This window comes from Camellia sinensis, chromosome 1, assembly GCF_055761805.1.
Source record: "Camellia sinensis isolate YWXY chromosome 1, ASM5576180v1, whole genome shotgun sequence".
NCBI classification, from domain to species: Eukaryota; Viridiplantae; Streptophyta; class Magnoliopsida; order Ericales; family Theaceae; genus Camellia; species Camellia sinensis.
The window spans coordinates 39,474,482-39,484,203 of NC_138961.1; positions in this window are offsets into that span (position 1 = coordinate 39,474,482).

Below are 9,722 nucleotides of genomic sequence, written 5' to 3' on the forward strand. Positions count from 1 at the left end.
TTTTTTAAACTCTTCATTTGGCACAACTCTTGACTTATTTCTTCATTTCCTAACTCTCTCATATCACACGATTCAAGGACATTAAAGGCATGAGATGTTAAGGGGGCGGACGACACATCTCTCTCTTTCTTTGTTTATCACTATCGTTGATCCTTACCCACCATCTCTTTCCTTTTTCTTCACCACTTTCCATTTATTCGGAATTTGTATTTTGGTCTCTTTGACTCTCCACTCTTGTTTGAGAGAGGGAGAGTTCAAAGTCTTTGGCTTTTGAAAGCACAAATTAATGGAATGACCAAAAGTCTTACCAACATCACACCTTAAGGCATCCATAGAACCTTAACTTAAATATCATACGGGGTCACCATATGTATATGAGCATGCTACTTTTATAATGGTTTGGTTTTGTTACATTATTATGTTTCTCGATACATATATAACTTTGTTTTTAAAGAGAGACAGTGGTGCGACATTCCGGCAAAATTATTCGTGAAATCCCTCATTCTTCTTGGTGACTCCCATAACTACTCTGCATCCGCGATGTCTACTATACTCTCGTTGTCCTGAAACTCACTGGCGACACCCTTGACTTGCTTGACACCGATGTCTTGGTCTATGACGGTGCAAAACCAGAGGGCGTAGAGGTCGCCAGATGGATGGTTGTGATGAAGTAGATACTGGATAATGTGGGTTTGTGATCTAGTATGGCCAAGCTCAAAAGTGGATTTTATAGCAAGTTGAAAGAGCAAATAATATATTGCCACATGTATTTTTTTTTAAAAAAAATCTGTTAAACAAAGTAATTGAGATGGACAAGGGATGTAGATTGTGACACGGAATGAAGTTTACGATTTAAATTGATGAAATTGAAACTCTTAGAGTTAATTGAAAAACACACGAAATCTTGAGTTTTTTTTTTTTTTTTATAATTTACCGTTATTTTTTTTAGCTAGAGAGAGAGATAATTTTTCCCAATTGTAAAATTACAAAAATAATCTGATTGGACTCAACTGATTTCATGCCTGACCCAATTAACAAAATGAATTTAAAAGTTGTATCAAACCTTATTGCATGAACTTAAATATTTAATTCACACCTTGAAAAAGATAGATCAAATTGAGCAAGCCACAAAAACTAAGAATATAAGTTTGGTATTCACACGTCTAACCATCGTAGAATCATAATATATATATATATATATATAATTAGTATTTCTTTCTTTTTTATGGGGCACATTTTAAAGGTTTATGGCTTATTTTTTAAAAAAAAAAAATCACATCAGTATGCATTTTCTGTTTACATATAAAGTTTTACCCAAATTCATTTTCAATTATAATAACTAATTTTATATGAACTTTATTTGAGAAATACTTATATTTCATATATATAATTATAATTTAATTATTATGATATTTGAAAAAAAAAATTATCTCGATATACAAATAAATAAATGAGACAGAATATGCTTAATTATATGCATCGAATGGATCAAAATAATTTTATTTTATATTTTATATTTTTTGTCTATCTTATTGATGTCTTAATATTAATTTTTTGTTTAACATGAAATTATTTATTACAAAACATTTAATGTTAAGACAAATAAATAAGTGAGACAAATACAAAAATTATAATTTAAATTATTCATATATAGAATTATAATTTGATTATTATGATATTAGAAAAAAATTATTTCGATATACAAATAAATAAATGAGACAGAATGTTCTTAATTATATGCATCAAACGGATCTCTATATATATATATATTTTTTCCTATCTTATTGATGTCTTAATATTAAGTTTTATTTAATTGTTTTTGTTTAACATGGAATTATTTATTACAAAACATTTATATATAATAACAATATGTATTAACAATTCAAAAAGAATATTAAAGAAAAAAACCAATACTCTACATAATTATTTTATGTATTTTTTTCATAATCCAATCATAACGTATTTATATTTAATCTTTTAAATAAATTTTGTGTAGTTTTATTTCTATATATTTTTATTATTCAAATAAATATAAAAATAAAAATAAATAAATAATTGGAATCACTTTTAATTTTATATTACTAATTATCTTTTTAATTTAACTATTATTTTTAATATCAAAATGAGTGTTTATTTTACTATTTTATAATTTAATATATATCATATAAAATCATTATATGATAATTACACTTTTACAGCATGTTAGAACTAAAATTATCAAAATCAACAAATAATTTAACTAAATTTATTATGTATAAGTATTCAACTAACACTTTTATACAGCAATAATGTTAAGATTATTAAAATAAATATTTTACATTAAAATTTTATTTTAAATTAAAATTAAGATTTTTTTTAGCACATATCATAATATAAAATATCATTACATTAATTAAAGTTAACTTTATTGTAATTTTATATTAAATATCATATTTTTAGAAGCGATTTACATATACATGTAGCTTTCAATTCGATATGGATTGATTAAAATAATGGAAATCATTCATACTTTTTTTGTTAAGTTTTTAGAAGATAAATTGACAAATGACAAATGATAAATAGCGTGGAGTATTATTTTAAAGAATATTGACTCATCGAAAATCATTGTGTATATTTAAAGCACTTATTGATATTTATTGAATAATTTTTAAATAAAACATTTGAATTTATAGTATTACTGACAATGCACATTCATGAGCTCTGCTAAAAAATATATGCAAAACTAATTTAGCTGGAATAAAAAAATTACGATTATTATGATGTGTCACATAATTAACCAGAACCTTTTTTATAACTAAAATTATTAAGATTGTAGAGATTTTGTGCCTGATTCTCTTTGAAGATATTGTTTATGATTTGAATTTATAATTTTTTATATATCAATGTGAATAACTCTTACAATCTTATTAATATAAACATAAATCTTACATTTGAATCAACCCACATTAAGCACATTTTTTGTGTAATAAAATATTTAAATATCTATTCATTATATAAGGAAAAAAGGATTTCTAACCTATAAAGCCCCTAAGAGCTCCAAGTTTCCAATCTAAATTTCATAATTTTTTAATTTTTAAAAATTAAAAAAATCTTCTATTTAGCTTTTATTCAAACAAAAAAAATAAAAATTAATATCACTTGATTTATAACTTTCAAATAGAAAATATATCAAATCTAAAAAAAATAAAAATTATACTAACTCATTTCAAAATACAAATTTGGGGGTCACTAAATATGAAAAACAATCTATTAATTTAAATTTAAAATTAGCATAATATAAATTTAAAATTATAATACATAATTTATAAATTTTAAATGCAAATTTAAAATTATCATAATTAGCCCATAATTTTTGTATTAAGGGATATTGAGATTATTTACATATTTTAGAATAATGATTTTAAGAAGAGATATTATGAGAGTTTTAAAACCTCATATAGAATCTATATACTATTATAATTGCAAAACGTTGTCATCTTATTAAAGGTAAAAGTTGCAATTCTATTTTTTTAATTTAATTTTTTTGATTTTGTTTAATTTTTTGCTAATATGCGTCACAATATGATTGGTCTATAAATTAATTTTATATTCTTAAAATAAAATTTTAAATTTAGATTCTTCCTTAAATTATGTTACCAGAATAAGATCAATATTCATTCCTTAATTTATGCATCTTTTATTAAATTATAAAGTAAAATTTTAAATTTATATTCTTTTTAAAATTATATTACTACAATTAGAATGAGATCAATATTCACATGCGTCATAATGATATGTTATAATATTATTGGTCTAAATATAATATGTTATTAAATACATGTATTCAAATTATTAATCACTATTAGAAGTTTATGTTTTTATTTTTTGTCATTTTTGGTTTTAAATTTTATAATTTTTTTTATTATATCTTTCTAAATTACAAGGACTTAACCAATAAATTTTTTTAATACAAATAATTTTTTTTTGACAAAAGACAAAAACATTAAGAAAATGAATGACATTTTTAACAATTGCCAAATATAATAGATTCTATTATTATTTTTTTTATTATTATCTCCATTGTCAATTAAACAAATTAAAATAAAATAAGTACTTTTTTTTTGCATAAATAGTTAAGAAGTGACTTTTACTAAAATCAAATAGAAATAAACATTTTTTTCTATTAAAAGTAAAGTTGGTGAAACTTATTTTTTTTAAATAATAAAAAAAGAAAATGAGAGCTACACGTTATAATTTATTGTTCCAGGAATGCTACAAACCCACACTTTGACACACAATAATGTGGCAAGAGTTGGGCAGTATGTCACACACACAATAATGTGGCAGTATGTCTAAGTGTATATGATACCACATCATTATAGGTACAATTGTGGGTATTTTTTTGTGGGTCTCAAATATTTTTCTTATTATTCATCTAGACTTTTTTAGCACTTCCGAAACATGGTGGATCCTATTAATTTTTTTAAATCTCAATTGTCAATTATATAAACTATAATAAAAAAAATGAAAAAAAATTGACTCAAATTGTTAAAAAGTGACTTTTGCTAAAACAAATAGAAATAAGTGTTTATTTTTCTAACAAAAATAATGGTTTGTGAAATATCTTTTTTATGTAAAAAACAAAAATGAGGATTATAGGTGATAATTTATTAGTCATTTAGAATTATTTTCAAATCAAGTGAGAATAACATTCTAAATTTTCTTCGTACCTTTTTTTTGTCTTGATACTTTTATTTTATAAGAAATTTAATTTTATTATATTTAAATATTTTATTGTAATTTTAAATTAAAAATAATTTTTGAAAAATCATATTTAAACTATTTTATGTCATTATAAAATGTAAGTTTTTTTAATACCAATTTATTCGATGATCCCTTTCTAAAAGGTGTGTTTGTTTTTATTCATTAATATTAAAATTTTAATTAATCTTATATATTATTAAAGAAATAAGTTAGCAAATATTTTTAGATATTTATATATACAATATTGTTTCGATTGCTCAAGTTATTTGGTGTCTCTACTCAAGTCCATTCAGATTTATTCAAATTTTTGAATTTTATATAAGTTCTCACCGAATTAAAACTTATGTTGCCTAATCTTTAAAAATTTACAGGCTTGACTCGAGTTACTTATGTTGAACTCGCCCAAATTTACAATTCTAGCAAGAGGGTTGAAAGTTATATTATTGAAATTGTGACAAACTAAAAATTGATACATAAATTGTAATAAAATTGTTAAACTTAAATTTTATGTTTCAATATTTTTTATTTTCATAATTTACATACAAAAATCTAACTATTTATATTATTTTATATAAACATATTTTATTAATTTTTCACATCTTGTGCATAGCACGGGTTTTCACTAGTTATCATATAAAAGTATTATAATAGATCATAATCAAACACCACTTGAAGCATAATTAAAGACCCAATACACTACTTTAAAGATAACAAAAAACATAAGAAATTAACAAAGACTCTTTTGATTAATAACCAAAATAATACACCATGAGTTATAAAAAAAAAAGTCATAATTTGTATATTATAAAATTTTCCGTTGTTCTTACTTTTTTTCAGAAAAAAAAAAAAACTTATACAAGTGGAATTCATGATTTTTGATAAATTTGGTTAACACAAATGAGGATTTTATTTCAGGTTGAGAATACACCTACTTCTTTTTTTCTTTTTCTTTTTTAATTTTTGAAAGAAATTGTTTTTATAAATCTTATACATAGAATCATACACAGTGATAAAAATTTTCATAAGCCATTAACAAATTTGTTTATATTTAGATTTCAATTGTTAATATTTTTTACACATAAGATATTAAGACTCGATTATTTTTTATTTTAAAAATAAATTTCCATACCTAATACGGTGACCTACTAATATTTATTAAATTTATGTACCATTCACTCTGTTTGGTTTCTATTTTCAGAATTCATTTTTCAGAAAATTTTACTTTTTTGTTTTCATTGAATTTTTTTTATATTTTAAACAATTTTTTTTTTATAATTTTTAGATAGACTTCACCTAAATACACTTAAAAGGTATAATTTTTGTGAAAAAAAATCTTTAAAAATTTCACTAAATATAAAAAAAATACATTTATCATATTTTGTGTATTTATTAATTTTTTAAAATATTTTTTCATAATTTTTTATTTTTTAGATACATCTAGGTAAAGTGTATCTAAAAAAATTAATTAAAATTATAAAAATATTCACTAAAAATAAGAAAAATAGAAAAAAAAAATCAATTTTAAAAAAATTAAATTTAAAAAATTGGAACCAAACAAAAAAATTATTATTATTTTTGACATCCAATCATATTTAGCATCTCATAATTTTAGTACAATTTTTAATAAGAATGTAATATTATAGGCCAATCATATTTATCATCTCATAATTTTAGTACAATTTTTAATAAGAAGGTGATATTATAGGTGAGGGATATCTTTGGTAGGGGTATTTATGGTATTTTGCTTTAAAAACAAATGAGACTGGGTCCAGTTGGGTAGAGATAAGTCGGTATCCCATTCTCTAGCACTAGCTCCAAGTTACAAACAGTTAGATTTAGGGGTGTCGTCTGTTTTTTCAATTCAAACTTCAAAGTTTGGCTGCGCCCCAAAAACATAAGAGTTGATAGATAGAGAAGAGATAGATACACCGTGTTGGACTCGATCTTTCCGCGTTTACCGCTTCATTTCTCATTCTCATTTGTCTAGTTGATCTTCCACAATACCAAATGCACACGTGTCGCCCACTGGTTGCTCGGTTTCAAACAGACTCAAATAGACATGTGATGCTATCCAACTAAGCATTACACTTTTTTTTTTTTTTTTTTTATAATTTGCTTCCTTTCATTTTTCCAAAAACATTTTTTAGAAAGTTCTTTTTTTTTTTCATCTTTTTTTTTTTGTTTTTACTGAATTTTTTAAAATATTTTAAGTAATTTTTTTTATCTTTTAGTCGTACCTAACATAAATATATCTAAAAAATAAAAAAATTATGAAAAAAACCTTTTAAAAATTCACTAAATAACAAAAATACAAAAAAAAATACGAGAATTCAGTGCATTTTTTATATTTTTATGTATTTATTAATTTTTTAAAATATTTTTTCATAATTTTTTCTTTTTAGATACATCTAAGTAAGGTGCATTTAAAAAAGTAAAAAAAAAATGTTCAAAATTTTAAAAATAATCACTAAAAATTAAAAAAAAATCCAAAAAACTCAAACCAAACACATTGATTAGTGACTCAAAAATTCTACCAAAATTTTTATCAAATATATTACATTAGTGTAGGATTCACACCATGTGAATCATATACTTATGTGAGACATTTAATAAAAATTTGATAAAATTTTTAGAGATTTTAGTATTTTATTTTTTTTTATCAATTTTTTTTTATGTCAATAAAGTATTACGTTACATTATTTTTCACTAATTATAAATATATATATTTGTTATTATTTTCTAAACATTTAATATAAATATAGTAAATTCTATTATTAAAATCAATCCCAACAATAAAAAATATGACGTCATATATATCTTATTCATATACAATACGTACAATTTTTTTTCCTCTCTTTCATCTAACCCAACTAGCTAGCTAAGCTAATCACGCGGCCCCAGCATGTGCGCTGTGCCCTTTCAACTAAACAAACAGGTTCATATGTATGCCCCGACACGTGGCGTCACTCTTCACGTGTACCCAATCACTCCGAACTACTACTCCACCTGCCTAGATCTACGTGGACTCATCGGATTGGCTTGGCGGTGCCTCATCAACGGCTGAGAACGCTACGGCGTGCTGGAGGTAACGGTTGGATTGGATTTTCTTTTTTAGAAAAATCAATGTTTGAAAAAAAAAAAAATTTTACTTTATTCTTACAAATAACTATATAATCCTCTTGTGAATTATAAACAAAAATATATCGTTAAATCCGTTAACGATTTAACAAAAATACTAAAATATTTGTCATTTGTTTGAAAAAAAAAAAAATACACTTTAATATCTTATATTTTATTTCATGTGTAATTTACCTCTTTAACTTTGCAAATAAGCACATAACTCCTTTATGTATGCCACATGTTTAACTAAATTAAATTAATGTTTAACGGTACACTTCAGTTTACAAATCACGTAAAAGTTATGTAGTCATTTCTAAATATCAATGAGATAAATCGCATATGACTCAAAGCATAAGAGGATAAATTGAAATTTTCACTTAAAAAAAATTGTATAGTGATGTGGTTGTATATTTGTGAAATTATAAGAAGAATAATCAATATTTTCATTGCAAATAAAAAGATCACAAGATATCACATTATTTTTTACAAAAATTATATATATATAATTTATTGTTAAATGATTTTTTAAAAAAATATTCATCAAATCAAAAAAAAAATTATTTTTTTGTTATGTCTTTATGAGATCTTTTGTTATCACTGTACGAGATTGATCCAATTTTTTTTTTTTATCAATTTTGCAATAAAAAAAATTTCCGATCAAAAAAAAAAGTCACTCAAATTTAAAATAAAATTAGATGAAAAAATTGATGAAAGATTGAAAATACTCAAACCAGATAACTAGTAAATGTATCATTTAAATTATCTAATATGTAAAACTTATGACACACGATATGCTCAATGTGGGAAACATAATTATTTTGTCATATAATTTGGTAGTAAACTAATAAATATAGTGAATAACTTGTTTTGCGAAGGTTTGTTTAGTTCGGTGTTACACGTCTCCGGAGAGCCGAAGATAGGAGAAGGATCGCCGCACCTTATCCAAAAAACTGAAGAAAGCGTCAATTAGCGGGAAGTGGGGACGCTGTTGCGCAGCCCGCGCAGCAACGTCTGTTGTGTGGTAATTTGAGCTCATTTTGATAATTTGAATCGTTTATATTTTAGAATACGTCAAGTAAAACATATCTATAAAAAATCAAGTTAATCGGATATCGTTTATTCATTCATTCACTCACATTTGTATTTACAAAAATAAATACAAATATAAGTGGATGAATGGGTAAACGATATCCGATTAATTTAATTTTTTTTCACGCATATTTTATTTGAAGTATTCTAAAATATAAACGATTCAGATTATCAAAATGAATCCCAAAATGAGTCCAAATCACCGCACAACAGACGCTGCTGCCCGCGCAGCAGTGTCCCCACTTCCCAATTAGCGTGGATGAACCGCTGAATAATTATTAAAAGTTAAAAATCTAACAAAACCCAATCTAGTCACATATATTAATTAATTAATTATATATAGATATAGATGTAGTTAAATATTAATATCATCATCTTTAGACAAAGGGCAAGGTGGTTTGACTTTGAAGACAGTCAACAATATAATACTGGTTTCCTGGGAAGGAAGCATCTTTTGGGAGCCATTCTTTGTATTGTGGGCTGTCCCAACCCCATACATTGGCCCTTGCTACTTTTTATCAATTCTCTCTCTCTCTCTCTCTCTCTCTCTCAACATCCCATGTTTTATTTTTGAAAAATAATTGGGAGCATTAATTAGTACTCCTACTAATTAGGTGGCAGTGAATCCCGTCATTAATGATGTGATGTTTTGGTCTTGGAGTTGTATTTTTTTTTTTTTTTTTACTTTTTTAATACATTAATGCTGTTAGTGGTAGTATTTTTAGTGGGATGAATCATTGTTGTTTATTTTTTTGGTTGTTGATTTTGTT